The sequence below is a fragment of the Polypterus senegalus genome, chromosome 13, assembly GCF_016835505.1.
Source record: "Polypterus senegalus isolate Bchr_013 chromosome 13, ASM1683550v1, whole genome shotgun sequence".
NCBI lineage: Eukaryota > Metazoa > Chordata > Cladistia > Polypteriformes > Polypteridae > Polypterus > Polypterus senegalus.
Genome location: NC_053166.1, coordinates 151,184,138 through 151,203,441, shown reverse-complemented (window position 1 = coordinate 151,203,441; position 19,304 = coordinate 151,184,138). Strand labels below are relative to the sequence as shown.

Here is a 19,304-nt window from a genome sequence, read left to right as displayed (position 1 = left end):
CATCTCTGAGCCATTCGCGCCTCAGGTGACACTGATCATACTTCAAAAGAACGATAAACAACCCACTGTACGGAGAAAATCTAGAAGCGGGAGAATTAACCTGTCAAACAACTTCATTCTTCATTCCATCGCATGGTAGCTGACAGCTGACAGCAGTGGCGCTCTGAAAGGCTCGCTTTCTGCGAATGGAAGCACTTCATGTCAATATGGATTGCGCTTACACACTTATTAGCTTCAAGAAGTTTTTCCAGACATGTTTACACTACACAGTCTACTACTGGTTTTTATACCATTAAAAAAATATTATACAGGAAATCCACTTATTCACATCAATCGTTCTTTCACTCAAGTTAATACCAGATTAGGCCGGTTTGTCACAGATGACAGTAGACATCCTTAACTTGTGAGATGCACAGGAAAAACATGACACTCAACCCTAATTGCCCAACATGCATGTGGCAAATCCCAAAATTATTGAGCTCACGTGCCAGAGGGTATACACTACCGGCCTAAAGTTTTAGAACACCTCTGTTCTCCCAGTTTATTATTGAATTGAATCCGTTAGAATGCAATGAATGACCTAAAATTTTGAAAGGGTAAGCAGCAAACTGGCAGAGGTTACCAAAAACTGAAAAAGAGGACATTTCAGAATATTACAAATGAGCCTTCTTCGTGGAACAACTATGTTCTACAGCAGTTCAAGTAAATGAAGCCTTGCAAGTTAAAACAAACAATTTGCACAGGTGTCCCAACTACTGGCGATTACTTAAAAACTTCTCTGTCTGTCTTAAAGCAGAGTTGGACCAGACTGTGTTCCTACACCCTCGGAAGTACGAGCTGGACAATATTCCAGTGATAATGGCGAGAAAACAGCAATTAAAAAATGAAATGAGACAAAGCACTCTCACCCTTAGAAGTGCAGGCCACTGTGTGGAGGTCATGCCTATGACTGACCGGTAAAGGCCCTGTCACATTAGACAATTTATCCAGCAGTTTTGAGTCATAGCCTTCATTTATAGTGACGCCCTCCCATGACATCCCCAGCCACTCACTCCAAATAGTCTGTGATTCACGGTTCGATTTTGCCTTTACTTACAGTGGTGGGCTCTGTGGGCATGAGAGACGACAACCAAAGAATGGTCGCCCAGAAGTACGATGCATATAATGCAGCATTAAGGAATAAGGTACATGGGTGTGGGTGTTTTGGACCTTGAAGACAAAAGAGGAGCTCATCTGTTTGATGTCTTGTGTTTTATGCACTACAGCAGAATGCAATGAGGAGTCAAGCAAAATGAAACAAAGATTACAGTATGCAAGCTTTCAAGGCGGCTCAGGCCCCTTCTTCAGACAAGATGTAATGACTACTAATGACCCTGACCCTAACCCTACATAACAGAATGGAAACACTGGGGATGAACTTGGCGTACCTGCTAACCCTACGCACAATCCCAGCTCCATGTAACAGTAGAACAACTGCGACCCCCTCCAGTCTGTTTGTAGATCTCGTGTTCCCTTTTTTTTCTACTGCTGCTCCTATGGATCAAGAGCAGCCAATTGTGGTGGCTTGGGTGTGTCCTCTGGGCAGGTACCCCTATGGCTGTGTCAGACATGTCCCACTAGTCGGAGACCCTGCGGCAGACCGGGGACACGCTAAAGTTCATCTCTCTTGGCTGGCTTGTAAAAGCTTGGGAATTCCCAGGAAAAAGTTGGAATATGTAGCTGGCGACAGGGAAGTCTGGGCTGACCTACTTCCTCTGAGACCCTCATCCGGAGGAGTGGTTTCAGAAAATGAGATGAGATCAGAAATCCATAGAAGAAAACAAATTGAAAATATTCAAAAATAATCTCAAGTAGCTGAAGATCACAACATCGCCCTCTAGAGGTGCCTGCTGTTTAGCATGTGTCTCTACTGGCATTGCACACATGTCCGCTAGGATTTGTCATTCTTGTTTGTCATTCTTTGCAACAATGCTCAAGCTCTCTCAACAGTGGACGAGCTGCTATTGTCACTTTGTCCCACTCCAGATTCTCAGTTGGACTGTAGTGCCCCCCTTTGACTTGACCACTTCCAAACATTGCCTCCCATGCTGGTTTTGCCCCCCATCCCCCTTAATTTAGAACATTTACTTAACCTCAACATCTGGATTCATTCATATTTCATTTTTCTTATTAAAACACAACTTGGTATAAAGCCAATGCATCCCAGTTCCTGTTGGGTGGCTTTGCACCTCCCTGGCAGTGCCCTGCCAACAATTCCTAAGCGGAGGGGGAGTCTGCATGCAGGAAGTGCTGCCGACGGCTCTCCAGTCCGGGGCTTCCTCATTCCTGGCTGTTTCATCACTAAGCTGTCTGCACTTGTCCTTGTGAAGTCAAGTGGGCCTACCTGTTGTTCTTGCTTTTTCAAGCCGTTTTCTAAAAGTTCAAGTCCAACAGCAGGCTTTGCTTTTAATTCCTTTACAGAAGTGATCCCAGCATGCATTTCTCAAGTTGGGTACTGAAAGGGTCTTTTGGCAGGATTGAACATTAGAAAATTAGAATTTTTTTGTTCAGCCCAACAAAGCTAGCCAACCTTACACACCTCCTAATTTCCTCAAAATAACATCAGGTTGATATCTGAAAGCCCCTAATGTCCTGCTGTCTACCACACTACTTGGTCATGTATTCTATGTGTCTTTGGTTCTTAGTGTGAAGAAAAACTCTTTAATATCTGTGCGAATTTATTTTATAGTAATAGCTGGGATCCACTGTACTAATTCCTTTCATAAGCTTAAAATCACCAGTCATGTCCCATCTTAATCTCCGTTGGCTAAAACTGACAAGGTGTCTTCTCATGGCTCATACCTCTTAGTCGTGGAATCAGCTTTGCTACTCTCTGGACTTTTTTTAGTGCTGCTATGTCTTGTTTGTAATATGGAGACTGAAGCTGTATTCGGTACTAGCGTGGCGCCTCATAAACTTTAAGCATAACCTCCTGGCTGCAGGACTTGTACTCCACACGCCGTGTCACGTAACCTAACATTCTGTACGCCATCTTAATGTAGGCAGTGATGAGTCCTTGTTTCTTCTCATATGGGGTACATTCAAGTGTCGGACCACCCATTGGGCATTCACATCTAAGAATAATGAGGAGGTGAAGCCTATGACTGACCGGTAAAGACCCTGTCACATTAGCTGACTTTTCCAGTGGTATTCAGTCAAAGCCTCCATTTATGGTGACGTCCTCCCGTGACATACCCAGCCACTCACTCCAGCTAGTCTGCGACTCACTGTTTGATTTTGGCTTTAATTACAGAGGTGGACTCTGTGTACATGAGAGACGACAGTCAATGAATGGTCGCCCAGAAGTACGATGCATATAACGCAGCGATGATGAATAAGGAACATGGGTGCGGGTGTTTTGGACCTTGATGACAAAAGATGAGCTTGTCTGTTTGATGTCTCGTGTTTTATGTACCACGGCAGAATGCAATGAGGAGTCAAGCAAAACGACACAATAGATCACAAAAAAGATCACAATATGCAAACTTTTGAGGCGGCTCAGACCCCTTTTTCAGGCAAGATGTAATGACTACTAATGACCCGGACCCTAAACCAGTGGTCTCAAACTCGGGTCCTGGAGGGCCGCAGGGGCTGCAAGTTTTCATTCTAACCCTTTTCTTAGTTTTTGCTGTTAATTAACTCCTTTTACATTCCTTTGAATTGACTTGTTTTTTAAGGTTTGTTCCTCTGAATTGCGTCATTTCTTTTTCTTAAATGGCACCCAAACAGAAATGAAGTGTGAAGTGAGTGAGCCAACAGAAGATCAGCTAAGGCAGGGCCTCAAACTCCAACCAGTTGCTTCATTAGGCTCCGAGTCTTGTCGTTCATTAAACCCGTTCTTTAATTCCATGGCTTGCTGCTGCTCTCATTGTGCAATAGCAGACATGTCCGAAATTGCGGATTTTGTCTTTTCTAAGAGCTCTGTTTGTGGACCTCAGCAGATCGGCATTCCTGAGATCTTCATCTTTCTTTATTTTCAAATATTGTATGATCAACAAAGTTTGCTGGTCATGTTTAGGTTCAGTTTATATCTCATTATTGTTTGACTGTTAATTAAGGAAAAAGAAACAATTACGAGGTCTGAGTTCAAATGAATTCAAAAGAAGTTAATTAGCAGCAAAAACTGGTCACTTAATTAAGAAAAGGGTTAGAATGAAAACCTGCAGCCACTGCGGCCCTCCAGGACCTGAGTTGGAGACCACTGCCCTAAACCTAACCCTACACGAGACAATGCAAAAGAAAAAAAACCGGGGATGAACTCTTCGTGCCTGTTAACCCTCCACACAGAGCTGGCTCTACGTAATGGTCCGAGTTGACTCCATGTCCCTTGGCAGCTTGAACCTGGAACCGTTGGGCAAACGAGGTGGTTGCAAAGTGCCTTTTTATAAAACAGAAAGAAAAGCAAAGTGTCCACAAAGTGCAGTGCCATCTTCAGTAAGTTGAACTTGTCACATTTCTTATGCTCTTGTCTGGTCCTCTCCATGAAGAAAAAGTGGCATGTGGCTGCTGCCACGATTACTGTAAACTACACTGCACTTGCTTGACCCACTCCATCTTTGTAGTTCCTAGTACTGTTAGACCGGACCATCTCCTGCACATTACAATTTTAAAGCATGTAACAAATATTTCTAAAGCGCCTCTGGCGGCCCAGCATGTTGCCGACGTGAAGCAGACAATTTGTGGCACTTCTTCACTTCTTTTTTTTAATAGCTGTTAATTTCTCTCTCTGCCTGCAGACATGTACCTACTGTAATCCGAGGGCTGCCTTTCTGTTTTTGTTTAAATCTCCCCTTTAGAGTAGAACACGTCGTTTTACGCCATTTACATTACCGCCCTGAGATCGCAATAAGTGGACGTGTGGAACTGCTTACTTATCTGTCTACCCGGCCAAGTCATTCTTGTGAAGCCCAAGCTTTTGGGCCATCATATCTCCCTCATCTAGTCGTAGTCCGATTTTGTAACAGTGTCTCCTACTGTTCTATTCTGCAGTAGGTCCGTCCATTTTATGAACCCACTTAGTGGACGTTTGACGAGAACAAAACCTGCCCACTGCACTACTTGATCACTTATTCTGTGTCTGTGGTTCTTTGTGTGAAGAAAGACTTCCTAATGTTCGTGTGAAATGTCCCCTTAACGAGTTTCTGACTGTGTCCTTGTCACACATTGTAGTACCGGCCCAGCTCTTATAATAATAATTTTATTTATACAGCACCGTACCATACATTATTATTACCGAGTTGTCTCCTCTCACGCACACACGGATTCCACCCCAGTGGACGTCTTCAATCATCTCAACTCTGACTGACATGAAGACTTCGACGTCAGCTCCTCCATTTTGCTGAAACTGCAATCCATTATGTGGTCCTGGGAGGGCCAACACCTGCCCTGGCAGCATGCAGCGCAAGACTGGTACCAACACCGACTGGGATGCCAGTCCACCAGTCATTATGGGTTATTGAGTGTCTGCAGGAAGTTACATCATGGCTGTCTGCTAATATACTTTAATTAAACAGTGACAAAACAGAGGTTCTTCTGGTAGGAACTGTGGTAGTAAAGACCGCCACCCCCTCTAAGAGAAAACAGGCAGGAGGAACTTTAATTCATAACCATTTATTCTCTTCGATAAGGGAGCACTTCTATCACAGGACGCACAGAGCATTCTGCTAGATGAGGTCTTTTTGATGCACAAGAAAAAGGCACAGAATTAGATAACTTACATTGGCTGCCACCAGTTACTAGCTGGACACAGGGCAAAATGAACCGTACTAAATTGTAAGTAAACACGGTCAGCAAAAACACGTAGATCACTAATGTCGAGCACCGCGTGTTTGCTTTGCCATTTTCAGGTCCTTTTCTTTCTTAGAACAAAAGCTGAAGGCAGAAGCCTTCCTCATACAGTAAAGAGAAGTCAAGCAAAATGACCCCTAAAAAGATTACAATATGCAAAGCTTTCAAAGGAAACTCAGGCCCCTTCTTCAAGCAAGAGCCAATAAAAGGTGTCATTTTGTTTGACTTCCCACTACATTCATAATGGCTAACACGGTACAACACCCCAAAGCTACAGTCACAGTACATAAATAAATAGACAGTTTCCTGCTGACAGCCCAATGTAGTCTGCTTGCATCCCGTCTCAGTTACCGGAGTATACATTATATAGTGAACTTAATTACTTTAAGATATTGAATCCAAACCTCACAACTATTAATTCATTTTTCTTGTTATGACTAGGGAGCATCGCCCCCTGCTCACTTCGCCATCCCGCTCTGCGCTTCTCAGCCACTCTCGCGTCTCTGCCGCTCGCGTATGTGGGTTTCACTTTCACCAAATAAGAAATCTTTTATTTCTCGTGGATACGCCTCTTTATTAGGAAGAAACACTGCTTTTCCCCCGATGGCAACAGGAATTAGACGATCTACAAGTCTCACGACTAAAGGTTTAAAGCCAAACAATATCTACATACTTCTGTCATATCACTTATGTCCATATATTCAATCTCTTTTCGCTTTTACCTTTTCGTCAATATCGCATTGAATTTTGATTGCGTGTTTGGAATTACATCGTGACAATGCAACATATAACTACTCGTGCGTGAATATCGTTTCTACCTCTCTACACGGACTGTGTCTGACAATAGCACTCACACAAATGAGTAATGTTTGAACCGTGTGCCTGGTTGTAAATGTATTTTTCAAATCTCTTTGCATAAAGTCTTGTCTCGCAGGGCTTGAAATTTTTTCTCGTGGGATTACACTTTCACCAAACAACAAATCTTTTATTTCTAGCGGATACGCCCCTTCATTGGGAAGAAACACTACTTTTCCCTGATGGCAACACAAATTAGACGATTTACAAGTCTCTGACTTAAACTTTAAATCCGAACAATATATTCGATCTCTTTTCATTGTTCCATTATTTCACCGAGTAATAATTTCTGTTTGTTTGCGCTAATGTGATCTTTACTATCATTCTTTTGAGACTTTCGAATTTTCATACTTCCATTATCTCTAACCTGCTCTGCATGTGTATCAGGCCAACATTTTTGAACCTCATTATGACATTCTACTTTGTCATCTTCTCTTTGACTTTTATTTCCGGCCGCGGGCATGGTTAAATCTCTTGGCACAAAGACTCGTCTCGCGGGACGTGAAAGTGTCTCTCTGAGAAAATCACGTCTCGACTCCTTTCAAAATTTTTTTTTATAATAGAGACATATTTTTTACCACAGAACTAAGTCTGTTTTGGATAAATGTGATAAAATTTCATTGACTATTGATACTCTTTTAATCTCTTCTTCCTCCCAGGTTAAGAGTTTAGGTGTTATTCTCGATAGTACCTTAACATTCGAGGCACATATTAATAATGTTACTCGGTCGGCATATTTCCATCTACGTAATATCAGCCACTTATGTCCATGTCTTTCAGCTGCCAGCACTGCTCTGTTCACGTTTTGTATTGATTATTGCAATTCTATCCTCTCTGGTCATCCTCACAGACTCCAGTTGGTTCAGAATGCTGCAGCTCGTATTATTCTTAACAGAGCCCCTTCCACAGACCACATTAGTCGTGTCCTTCAGCAGCTTCACCGGCTCCCTGTTATAAATCACATTGATTTGAAGATTCTGCTTATTACTTACAAGACCCACCGTAATCTGGCACCTCCTTATATTAATGATCTACTTTACATCTCCATTTCTTAGATCTTCCTACTCGCTTGACTGCTGTGGGGCTTAGAGCTTTGAGTCGAGTGGCCCTCCCGCCGAGCTCCCACTAGACATTCGCAATATCGACTCTCTTTCTGCCTTGTAATCTCGTCTGCTGACGCAATATGGTTTGCACCTCTTGTCATCATAAGTGGTGGTCCTCCCAGGCGAACACTGCTGTAGGCAGCACGAACGTGTTCAGCACCACGATCAGCTGGGGAGCGATCAGATGATGCTGGTACCTCACTTTCAGTTTCAGTTTCAATCTCCATCTCCAGATCACTTGCATTAAGCTCGGAGTCCGACGCGTCAGAGTCCTATTCAATGAAATTACGTAAAATGTTCATGGAGTATTTTGCTTTGCACATTTGCGTTGGTCTCTCGCCAGATGTTGATGCCATTTTAGAGGTTGTTTGCTCTTCGCTACTCATGCATGCGTCGGGAATCGAGGTTGAATGAACAAAGCTATGTCATTTTCCTTCTAGCTAAAATCTTATGGCGAGTTTTGTCACAGTGTACAGCTGATTACTGTCCTCTACCCCTGAATTTTGACAAAAGTCGACATCAGCTCTGAAAGAGTTAAGTTGTCTTATTCTATCTGATAATTTTAGCTGATAAATTTAAATTTAATTGTATTATTGTATTTATTCTGGTTTTATTGTACTGTAATATTTTATTAATTTTCTGTCGTGACTGTTAGTATTAATGTGCTCTGTAAGGTGTCCTTCTGTGCCTTGAAAGGCGCCTATAAATAAAATAAATTATTATTATTGCCGACACAAATGGCAGATTTACAACACAATAAAGTGTGCAGCAAGTGATAAGTCAATAATGTTTGTAATCTTCTGTATTCTGTTTAAGTCAATCTGCATCTTTACGTGTACTCGTTATGCATTTACAGCAATTTGTCTTTATAGAAGTTTGTATCTAAATGTTACCCGAGAACTTGTCACAGCTCTGTGCCTGCACTTATTTTCTAGATTCTTTCATTTTCTTTTTGATATCCTGGCAAGCGTTTCTTAATGTCAAATTGAACTTTTATTTTTTGTTCTTTTTAAACATCATTTCTGCTGGAAACATTTTAACTCCAAAAATTTGGTTAAATACGGTTGCGAGACATGGACGTCATCCAGTGTCCTGAGATGAAGACTGGACCCCTTCAGTGTTGTGTCTCTTTGGAGAATCCTTGGGTGCCGTTGGTTTGACTTTGTGTTGCTCATGGGGTCACGAATGAGGGTCATTAACTGCATTGTGAGGGGGCGTCAGTTACGGCACTACGGCCATGTGTCGTGATTACCCGAGGGTGATCCGGCTCATTGCTGAGGACCCGAGTGGCTGGACCAGGCCAAAGGGGCGCCCACGTAACACCTGGCTGTGGCAGATAGATGGTAATTTCCAGTGGGTGGGACTGGACACATTGGATGACGTGTCTGCCTGGGGGGTTGCCCACCAGGATCCCAAGCTGTTTGGTCATGTGGTGGGTGCAGCAACCCACTGTATCAGTGCATGCTCCTCACCCTGAACCTGAACCTGACCTGAACTGAGCCACAGGCTTGCAGGGACGCAATCATTCAGATAAAGTTACCCACACGTGAAAACTTTCCACCTCAATTATCTGAATCGTCTGTGAATAACGTGCAAAGTTTGCTTAATTGACAACTCTAAAATTGTCTCCACTTTGCATTAGTAGTGTGTGGCACCGTGTCCAGAATTGTCTCCCACCTTGTGCCCACTGCTGCCAGGATAAATAGGCTCCGGGTCTCTGTGGATTGACATCACCACGTTACATGACTTCAAGTCGTTGGGTGAGGCTGACATTTGGGTGAGCGAGCCACACGCATGTTCTCAAATCGACTTTTCTGGATCCATCCCAGTGTGAATCACTTCACGGCTTAAGAACTTTGTGCTTGTTATTTGGTTAGCATTGATGATTCCATATACCCAAGGTGTTGACATGATTAGTTATAAATAGCAGCATCTACTCTCGGCTGCATACCTACACAATCAGGAGTATCTATGAAGTCGCATCGCGCCGCCCCGCACCGCTCCCCCGGACTGACTACTGACTGCTGGAATTTGTGTAAGCGACACGTGACGGTCGTCGTTGGCTGTGCAGTTAATTGCCGTCAAGCGCTCTGCGTGCCTTCTGTGGGTTTGAAGAATGGACAGTATGCGCCCGAGGCCATACCTGCCGCCATTTGTGTATTGTAGCATACATATGGCGCTCCCCCGAGGGCGAGCGGGCACCCCTCCCTATTCCTTTCATTCCACTCGAGTGGCAAATGCAGCTTCAGACCGTCTGCCAATCTGTGGTTCCTGGTATCAGGAGGATGTGTGGGCTACGGTTCATTTATCTGTCAGAAGCAACATTTACTTCAGAGTGGCAGCCCCTCCAAAACAAAGGCACTCGACCGACGCTTTAGGCCTTCAGAGTTCAAAATGCAGAGGAATCTTCTAGCTGGTCTGGAATGTTCAAAATTAAAATGAGAGCCGAAAGCAAACATTTGTCAAAAAGCAGAGTAGATGACAGAATTAAAAATGACTGCTGAGGACGTTTGGAAAGGAAATCGGCAGAGTTTGGGGGGGTGGGGGGGGGGGGGGGATTGGAGCCCACCCTTAAAATTGTGTTTTTTTTTTTTTTTAAATGCAGAATAAATGTAAAGAAGAAACAAATCTCCATTTATATCCTTGAAAATCAAAGTCCGGCACTGCACTACAGCATATGAATGATAAATAAGCTCATAACATTTAAAAAGCAATTTCTGTTTCACGCTGGTGGGCCTGAGCCACAGTGGCTTACACCTGTCAGGCACACATCCCTTACAGACTTCATTTGGGGTGCGGCACCTTGACGTGGCTAACAATTATAATAAAAGTGAAACTATAAAGAGCCGGAGTGAAAATCGTAACCGACGAAGGACAGCAGACGTACAAGTTCAGTTATTTAAATATGTTGAAATCACACGGCCATCTTCACCTCAAACACAAAGCACTGGATTATATTAAAAATTAGAATTAGGAAAACTGTGACAAGGACAGGGCTGCTCACCCTAATGAGTTTGTCCATCCTGTTCTCAAGTGTCCAAAATAACATCAAGGTGAGACCTGAAGGCCCCCTAGAGTCCTACTGCCCACCACACTAGCTGTCTGCGGTTTTTGCCGTGAATGAAAACTTTCTAACATTTGTGTGAAATCTGCCCTTAATCCACCCGTGGACCCCATAATCTTGTTGAACTAATTTTTAAAGTCGCAGTCTTGATCCACAGTTCTAATTCTATTCATAATTTATTTTAGGCGCGTCAATCATGTCTCCTCTTGGGCTCCGTTTTCTTAAATCGGGGTTCCCAACATGGGCTTATGTGTGGGGTGACAATGACGAAGGAGGGAAAAACAAAAAAAGTCTTAAGAATTGTGCAGTGTGTGCGGTTGGAAATAAGACTGGAACAAAGGCTAGGGTGTGTTGGTTAACACAAGGGATGATCTGAACCTGGGACTTGCGCCTTTGGGGTCATGTCAAGGGTTTGGGGCTCTGTTACACCACCTAGTGGACACGATATATAAGTACAGTATAAGAGTAATATAACATAAGTGTCAGAATCAGATTTGGGTTTCTAGGGGTCTGTGATGGACAGATAAAAATTAACATTTATATTCACTATACAGCCCGGTACTGTTGATTTAGAATACATAGAGAGAGAGCGGTTAGGAGCAGGCGCTGATACAGCACATTGCTGCACCTGCCACATGACGAATCAACTCAGGATCCCAGATTAGGACCCAAGTTCAGCCAAACAACGGGTGACACCTCAGCACCACACTAGTTCAGATGGAGTGGAACAATGTGAGGCTTTATATCGTGGCTGGAGTGCCAATTCTTCCACCAACCCCCAGGTTTGTTCCCTACATGGAGGGCTGGATGCAGATTAACGTCATACTCAGGACAGAGCAATTGCAGGTTAAGGGCTTTACTCAGGAGGCACTTTGGGTGTTTATAGGATTTGAAGATTACCAGTGCAGATCCCTACCTCAGAGCCACCACTCTGCCCCATAGAGTAGATGTATTAGTAATAATGGTATTAGAAAACGTAGTAGTAGATCTGTTTTAATTTGCACAAGAGGATTGTATTTCATGGGTGGCACTGCTTTGCAGTTAGGAGACCCGGGTTCACATCCCAGGTCCTCCCTGCGTGGAGTTTTCATGTTCTCCCCGTGTCTGCGTGGCTTTCCTCCCACAGTTTAAAGACATGCAGGTTAGGTGCAATGGCAATCCTAAATTGTCCCTAGTGTGTGTGTGTGTGCCCTGCGGTGGGCTGGCACCCTGCCCAGGGTTTGTTTCCTGCCTTGCGCCCTGTGTTGGTTGGGATTGGCTCCAGCAGACCCTCAGTGACCCTGTAGTTAGGATATAGCAGGTTGGATGATGGATGGATGGATTGTATTTCACAATTATAATGAGTGGCCATCACTTTTTGCATAAAAAAAAGGAGCGTTCACTTTAAAGTTTAATAATCCTTTGTCTATGTCATAATAGTATGAGACAATCAAATCTCGATTAATAAAGTACATTATAATTATTGCATGCAAAGTTGTGTTTGTGTGAAAACTTCTGGGGAAGGGGGTTCACAGCTTTCATCAGAGCCTTAAAGGGGTCCGTGACTCATAAAAAGCTTAAGAGTCACTGTATTAGAGGTTGGGGTGGTCTCTGGTGAAGGGGTTTCCCCACTTGGAGTATCGAATGCCGCGGTATACGGACATAAGATCAGAGAAGTGGAGGAGACCCTTCTTCTACTGTCCCCCTTGAGTGCCGCAGTGGGATCAGAGAGCAGGGCTGGAGTCTGCCTTGGAGTTTCGAGTGCCGTAAACTGATCTTAGACTAGGGCAGTGGGAAGAGGGGTACTGCCGGGATGCGAGGGGGTTCTCTGTTGGAGTTTTCGAGCACCACACTATGATTGAGTGGGAGAGGGGTGTGGGGGGTTCTCCTATGAGTTTTGTTTGCTGTGATATTCCGAGATTAGATCAGAGAGCGGCAGGGGGGATTTTAAACAACAAACACGTGATGCATGTTGGTGTGCCAGTAAAACTCTGCCCTCTTCGAGCCCTGCGTGTATTTGTATCTGTAACAAACACACACCGGCTGCACAGTTACATGGCTGAGGTATGGCAGTGATCCCCTGATGATGGTATCTGCTGATCTGCATTCACTTTACAACTTTCTTTCTGATATGTATGGACATGCATATCCTTTGGGACTCGGACAGACCCTGCTTTTTAAGGCCTTATATCGGACAGCACCAGGAGCCCTACATTCAAAATGTCTGCCTGCCCTTAGGGCAACCGTGGAAGTTCGTTAGACCGCAGTCCGCCTTGTACAATGGAGGCCAATGGAAAGTCATTCTTCTTCATTGTAGAGTGGGAGATCTGACCAGTTGACGTCTAGAAGATGATTATCCCGTAACCTGCTTACTTACTGCCTGTGTTTTAAGGTTTAAAGGAAAAATTAATAAACGCTTTCTAAGAAAAACACCTACAACATCTTGGGTGGCAAAAGCAAATCTGGAGCCCATGTGTTGGGATGGTTTGTAGAGAAAGCCCCACCTTGGCTGTTCACGTGTCTCTGGTTGAGACAGGGGGGAGTATGGCTGCTGCTGTGTGTGTCTGTGCGCGGTGTGTGTGCGTGCGTGTGTGTGTGTGTGTGTGCCATCAACACATCATTCCAGGGCCTGTCACTGCACTGCACTCGACCATCAGGTCCAGCCTGCAGAACTCCTAACAGCTCACAAGGGGCATCCTGCCAGCTCTTTGGCAGAAGAGTAACTTCTGTTTGAAAACAAGCTTTGTGTATACCTAGAAATGCTTTGGGGGGCAGCGTTTGAGATTAGACATAGCGATTGAAAACACTTGGGGCGAAATGTGTAGAAAGTTTTGCAAACTTCAGCTTTCAATACGGCAATTAAGTCAGAAACTTGGCATGTGTCCCCTACAAACACTGAATGCGTAGGCAAGTGACATTCATCATAACTTGACACACGTGAAGGAAAGCGTGAGAGTCAGTGGTCCTTTATGGCCATAACCTTTAAAAAAAAAAGACATAAAAATAAATGCACAACTGATCGTATGTGGATACGCCGTAGGTCCTGAATGCTACCTCCATTTTGGGTGGGCACTGGACACTCCACACGGTTGACGACTCCCAGTATGCATCTACAAGGGGAACAGTTACAACTTTCATTTTTGACATCTTACAAGCCTAAAGTATGGCGTATAATAAGTTATCTGTGTTTTGGAAACTTCCTTTTGTCCTAAGCAGAGAGCCAACTCTCTCACAAAACAAAATGGAGGTCTCTCATTTACAGTAGGTATCAACCCTTTCTGTTATACCTTCTGTTATCTCCTTCTTTAGGCCAAAGACAAGAACAAGCAACGTTTTGTTATTTGGTCTTTGACTTAGAGCCACAATTGGAATAAAAAAGAAACTAAACCCCCAATAAAGGTGAATATGAGGGGGAATGATAGGAACACAAAAAATCGGGAGTGGTCTCCCCTCGAGTTTCTCATATACTCAGATATGGGGATGGATATTTCAGGAGTGAACCGCAAGACAATGATTGTATTTTTATATTATGTGCATTAAAGAACTGGAAAAGAGTCCAAGCGAGAGAAAAGGCAAAGCCGAGAATCACAAGTCAAGGCAAACAGGAGATCAACACCCAAATGGGGACCTTCTTGGACTTGAAACTAACCACACTAGTGTTCACGAATGAGGAGTCCAGGAAGTACGGAGTCCAAAAAGTATGGTGTGACCACCTCCATATTTATAGAGGCACATCTCGGGACGCTGCCAGAACAAAGAAAAGAGAGGAATAAAATCAAACGTATCTAATTCACTTCAAGGTGATGAAATGATCTCATAACAGGGTACAAAAAAACAGAAAACGTGTATGAAGTTACAAAGCAATATGCTTTATGGTCCACTACATCAGACACCAGGGGGGCCGCACTGCTTACTAAACAATCCATCCACTGTGTGTAACCTGGCAGCGCCACTGCCTTATGGCAGACCACTCTACACTTGTGATGTAACCTTCCTGAAGTGTTGAAATTGGCGATGCCTGCCCTGACGGGTTAAGGGAATTAAACCCCCTCGTTCTCTAACAGAGAGGATCATTTTGGGGGCCCCAAACCCAGTCGGCAAAATTTTCCAAGACATTGATTAAGTTGATCTAGCAGATTTATTAAAATTAAATAGTGAATAATTCATTCAGGGACACCAGTGTAAGTTAAAAGGAAGTGCATTCAAGACAGAATCCTGGTAGAATTTCTTCATGTAGAAGGTAAGGGAATCCGGAACAAACTGGTATGCTAGTGACCAAAAAAAAAATAAGACACCAACCTTAATAAAAGGATAAAAATCTGTATGTCCGATTGGCTTTGTTGTCTTTGTCATTTCAACAGATGGCACATCATAAGTATTAACACTGCTTTTTTAAATCCCATACCAAATGATATATAACAGAAACATATGCCTTGCATTTTCATTCTAACAAATGGCGCATCACAAACATCTGTAGTAATACAGTTTGTTACTACAAATGTTTATGCTGTGCCATCTGTTGGAATGACAGCTGTAATGCATTGCATTATTACATGCATTACAAAATACATTTCAGTAAATGGTGCAATGCAAACGTTAACAGTGAGGTCTTTATTGATTACATAGTTTTCAACCCATCACAGATAGATAGCACAGCAAGTCCACTTTAACAAAATGATAAGTGTCTCTGTAACTGTGCATCTGTGCATCCATTTGGTTGCTGTGTCTCTGTCGTACCAGCAGATGGTGCATCACTAACATTTGTATTATTCAAATGCATTGCATTTGCCATTCCAACAAATGGTGCATTACAAACATTAACTCTGCTTTTACAAATCTCATACCAAACGGCAAATTAACAGAGACATATGCATTGCATTTCTCATTCCCACAGATGGCACAAACATATGTAGTAATGCATTTTATTAATTCAAATGTTTGTGATGTACTGTCTGTTGGAATGACAAATACAATGCATTTTATAACTTCATGCATTACAAAATACATTCCAACAGATGGTGCACTGCAAACGTTAATGCTGAGGTCTTCATTGATTATGTAGATTTCAGCTAGTCATAGATGGGTAGCACAGCTAGTCCACCTTAATAGAAGGATAAGTGTATGTGTGTCTGTCTGGTTGCTATGTGTTTGTCAATCCAACAGATGGCACATCACGAACATTAACAATGCTGTTACAAATCCAATGCCAAATGGCATATAGCCGACACACATGCAATTTATTTGGCATTCCAACAGATGGTGCATCACAAACATTTATCATAATGTATTTTATTATGTCAAATGTTGTGCCATCTGTTGGAATGACGAATGCAATATATTTTATTACTACAAAATATAAAATACATTGCAGTAAATGATGCCCTGCAGATGTTTAATGTTGAGGTCTACATTGATCACACAGATTTCATAGCACAGCTAGTACTCAAATAGCAAAGCAAGGGTCATAACTGCAAAAAGCAAATGGACCAAAGATGACAAGACAAAAATGTTAAGCAAAAACCCAAACAGGATCCAGAATTCAAAACCAGTGAGAGATTTTTACAAAGCAAATACAGTATCTATAATCTTGAATGAGGAAATGAACTTTAAACCCAACATGTCAAAAGGTCAAGGTCACAACCTCCAAAGACACGCCCCTCTAAAAACCACGAGATGCATCCTAACGACAAGTACACAATATGGCAGCAGCGCTCAATACTGAATCAAAATGGCGTCATAACTGGTATCTGTAACGTTGAAAACCTCGGTTGGATAAAACAAATCGGTAAATGATTCTTCACGTTGTCGATCTTCTGATCTGTGGACAAAAGAGGAGGACAGGTGACAATGCCAGCTCTCGACTCGGAGTGGAATTACCATTTGAGGTCGACTCCCAAGCACGCCTGAGTGGCACCTCCAGTTGTCATTTGCATAAAACCACGCCCACTTTCTTTCTGTAGTCTACAAAGGAGCCAAGAGGACAATCAGTTGGAAGTCCCACTTATAATAATGTCATGTGACCCTCATTGGTCCCAACAGAATGTTTCCAAATAAGAGGAGCCAAATCAGTCCCAGCACTTTTTAGTCGGTTAATCAATTGGTGAATTGTCTCAAAATGTAATCCATTCATTTAACTAAACCCTGGCCAGCAAAATTTCTTCTTCATCATCCGCAGAAAAAAAAAAATAAAATTAATAAACAGAGCAGTTTGTCCCCATTCCCAGTTGTCGCATGAGACGCGCCGCTCATCTCCACAAGCAGGACTTTTCCATGAGTGTCGCCGTTACGCACAAGAGTAGCATTCACCATCCCACTCGATCACTTCCTCTTGCTTTTGTCACAGTAGTGGCTGCCAATTTTCCACTCTTTATAGAGGCGTACAGATGCAGCTTGTAAGACCTGACGGTGGCTCTCTGCCATATGAACTTAAGATTTATTTTTGTTTTTTAAGTTGTATTTAAATGACACTAAAGCAGCTCCAGACAATTAATAAGTCCTCTTGCGTTTGATCCTTTGGTAACTTTGTAGTGGCACTGAGTCATCTGTTAACAAGATGTTGAAATTAAAAGCCGAGATTCCCAAAACAAATAATGAACAAGAGACAAAGAGACAAACAAGACTATTAAAGTCTGAGGGCCTAGCTGAAATGAAATGATGATCTCGCAGTGGGGCGATGGCAGGCTGGGGGGCTTCAATCCGACAGAAGTTCCACGCATAACAGACCTCGTGTTACCTTTAACAAAAGTGGTAAGTGATGGGCATGCTGCGGTCGCCCCCCTGATTGGATATCCTTGTTGACATCATCAACAAACACGCAACACCCTGAAGTGCCACCCTGTGTGGCATCCCACGCAGCTCAGGGTCAGCACCCGTCCATAACAGGAATGATTTTTAGAGTGGGCAATCAGCCCAACTTGGGAGGTGACAGATGAGCCACACAGCCAGAGAGAAGATGGGAAAATGCCATAGAAAACTGGCAATGGAAGCCATACCCCTCAAACTCCTAAAAGGAAAGGCCTGCTTAAATGGGGCAGATGAGGGTTCTACATTTAGAGAAAGAACGCAATACGCAATACGACAGACCACCAGAGCCACTGCCAAGTTACACAACACTCGGAAAGTCCAAACTAGTCTGCAGTCTCCCGGTGAGAACACAAATTGCTTTCAACCTCATCTCATTGGTCTAACACGCCTGTCATATGTCATGGACACACCCCCATCAGGAACAAGACCCCCAAAGTCCCTTGATTGAGGCGCCTTGTTTTTAGAGCAGTCTTTCCCAACCGGTTCATTCACATGACCCACCTTTGTCCCTCTCTGTGAATTTAGCATGACCCACCTTTTCCTCAGGTGGTCCCCTTCAGTGACTCAAGTGCAATTGTTAAAGTGCTTGGGTCCCACCCATCACCAGAGTGTCAGAACGTGAGATGAATCAAGTGTGATCGACAAATGTTTTACTCCTTGGTGAATCGAGTACAGTCATCAGGGTGAGGGTCTGGGGTGGTCGCCCAAGATTCACCTGCGATGATGTGGTGGGGAAATGTTGGGGGGTGGTGTTGTTTTGTCCAGGTTTAGCCACAGTTCACAAGTTGTGAAACGCTGTACTAGAGCTTGTGACCACAAGGGGGCGACTTGACTTGTGCACATTTCTAACAGGTTCAGCCACTTGAGCTCAGTTATAAGCCCCTCTGCTCACCTTTACCACTCCCTGTGGGTGTTTTCTTTGGTGGTCCTCCCACCTCCTAAACATGTGTAACTTTGGTTACTTGGAAACTCTAAAGTGGCCCAGTGTGTGCGAGTGTGGCTGTGTTCGACTGGCACCTCCTTCGGCATGGCTTTGCATCATGTGCCACCATGCTGCCAGGATAAGCACCACTTCTGTGTAAAACTAAACTGGATAGGCATGTTAGAAAATGGATAGAGGGATGCATAGATACAGATCTAAAAAAAAAAAAAAACACAGGGCCTCCAATATGCTAAATAACAACTCAGAGCAAATGTTAATCCACCAGTGCCAGTTTTGCTCCTGCTAAAGGCCATGTCACATTACACGACTTTCCCAGCGGTTTTCAGTCATAGCCTTCATTCACATAATGTTAGCAAGTTGGAGGAAGTTGGTGGCCCATTGCTGTGAAAATCAGTCGTCTAATCTGCCATACCCAGAGACTCACCCGGACATATTCAAATGGGTTTAATGCTAGGGGTGGGCTCTGTGGGCACACAACCAATGAATGCTCATCCAGCAGTACAATGCGTAGAATGCAGCGAGAAGGTGGTTTTGGACTTCAGAAAGAGAAGAGAAGCTCATCCGTCTCGTGTCTTATATACCATGGCAGTTTACCAGGCTGAGTGCGTTGTTTTGTTTTTTTCCATCTGTGACTACCGTACACCATTTTGTTTGTCTAACAGCTACAGCACGCTAAAAGCGCCCTGCCACATTACACGACTTTTCCGGCGACGGTCAGTTGCAGACTTCA

The 19,304-nt window shown here is 43.5% G+C and overlaps 2 protein-coding genes across 2 annotated transcripts in view; one reads left to right on the top strand and one right to left on the bottom strand.

Annotated features, from left to right (window-relative positions):
- coro7 (coronin 7) overlaps positions 1-19,304 on the top strand; it is a 300,343-nt gene that overhangs the window by 193,962 nt on the left and 87,077 nt on the right. The gene's annotated exons all lie outside the window — the stretch shown is intronic.
- The window catches only part of vasnb (vasorin b), a 44,641-nt gene that overhangs the window by 3,778 nt on the left and 21,559 nt on the right, over positions 1-19,304 (bottom strand). The window lies entirely within an intron of this gene.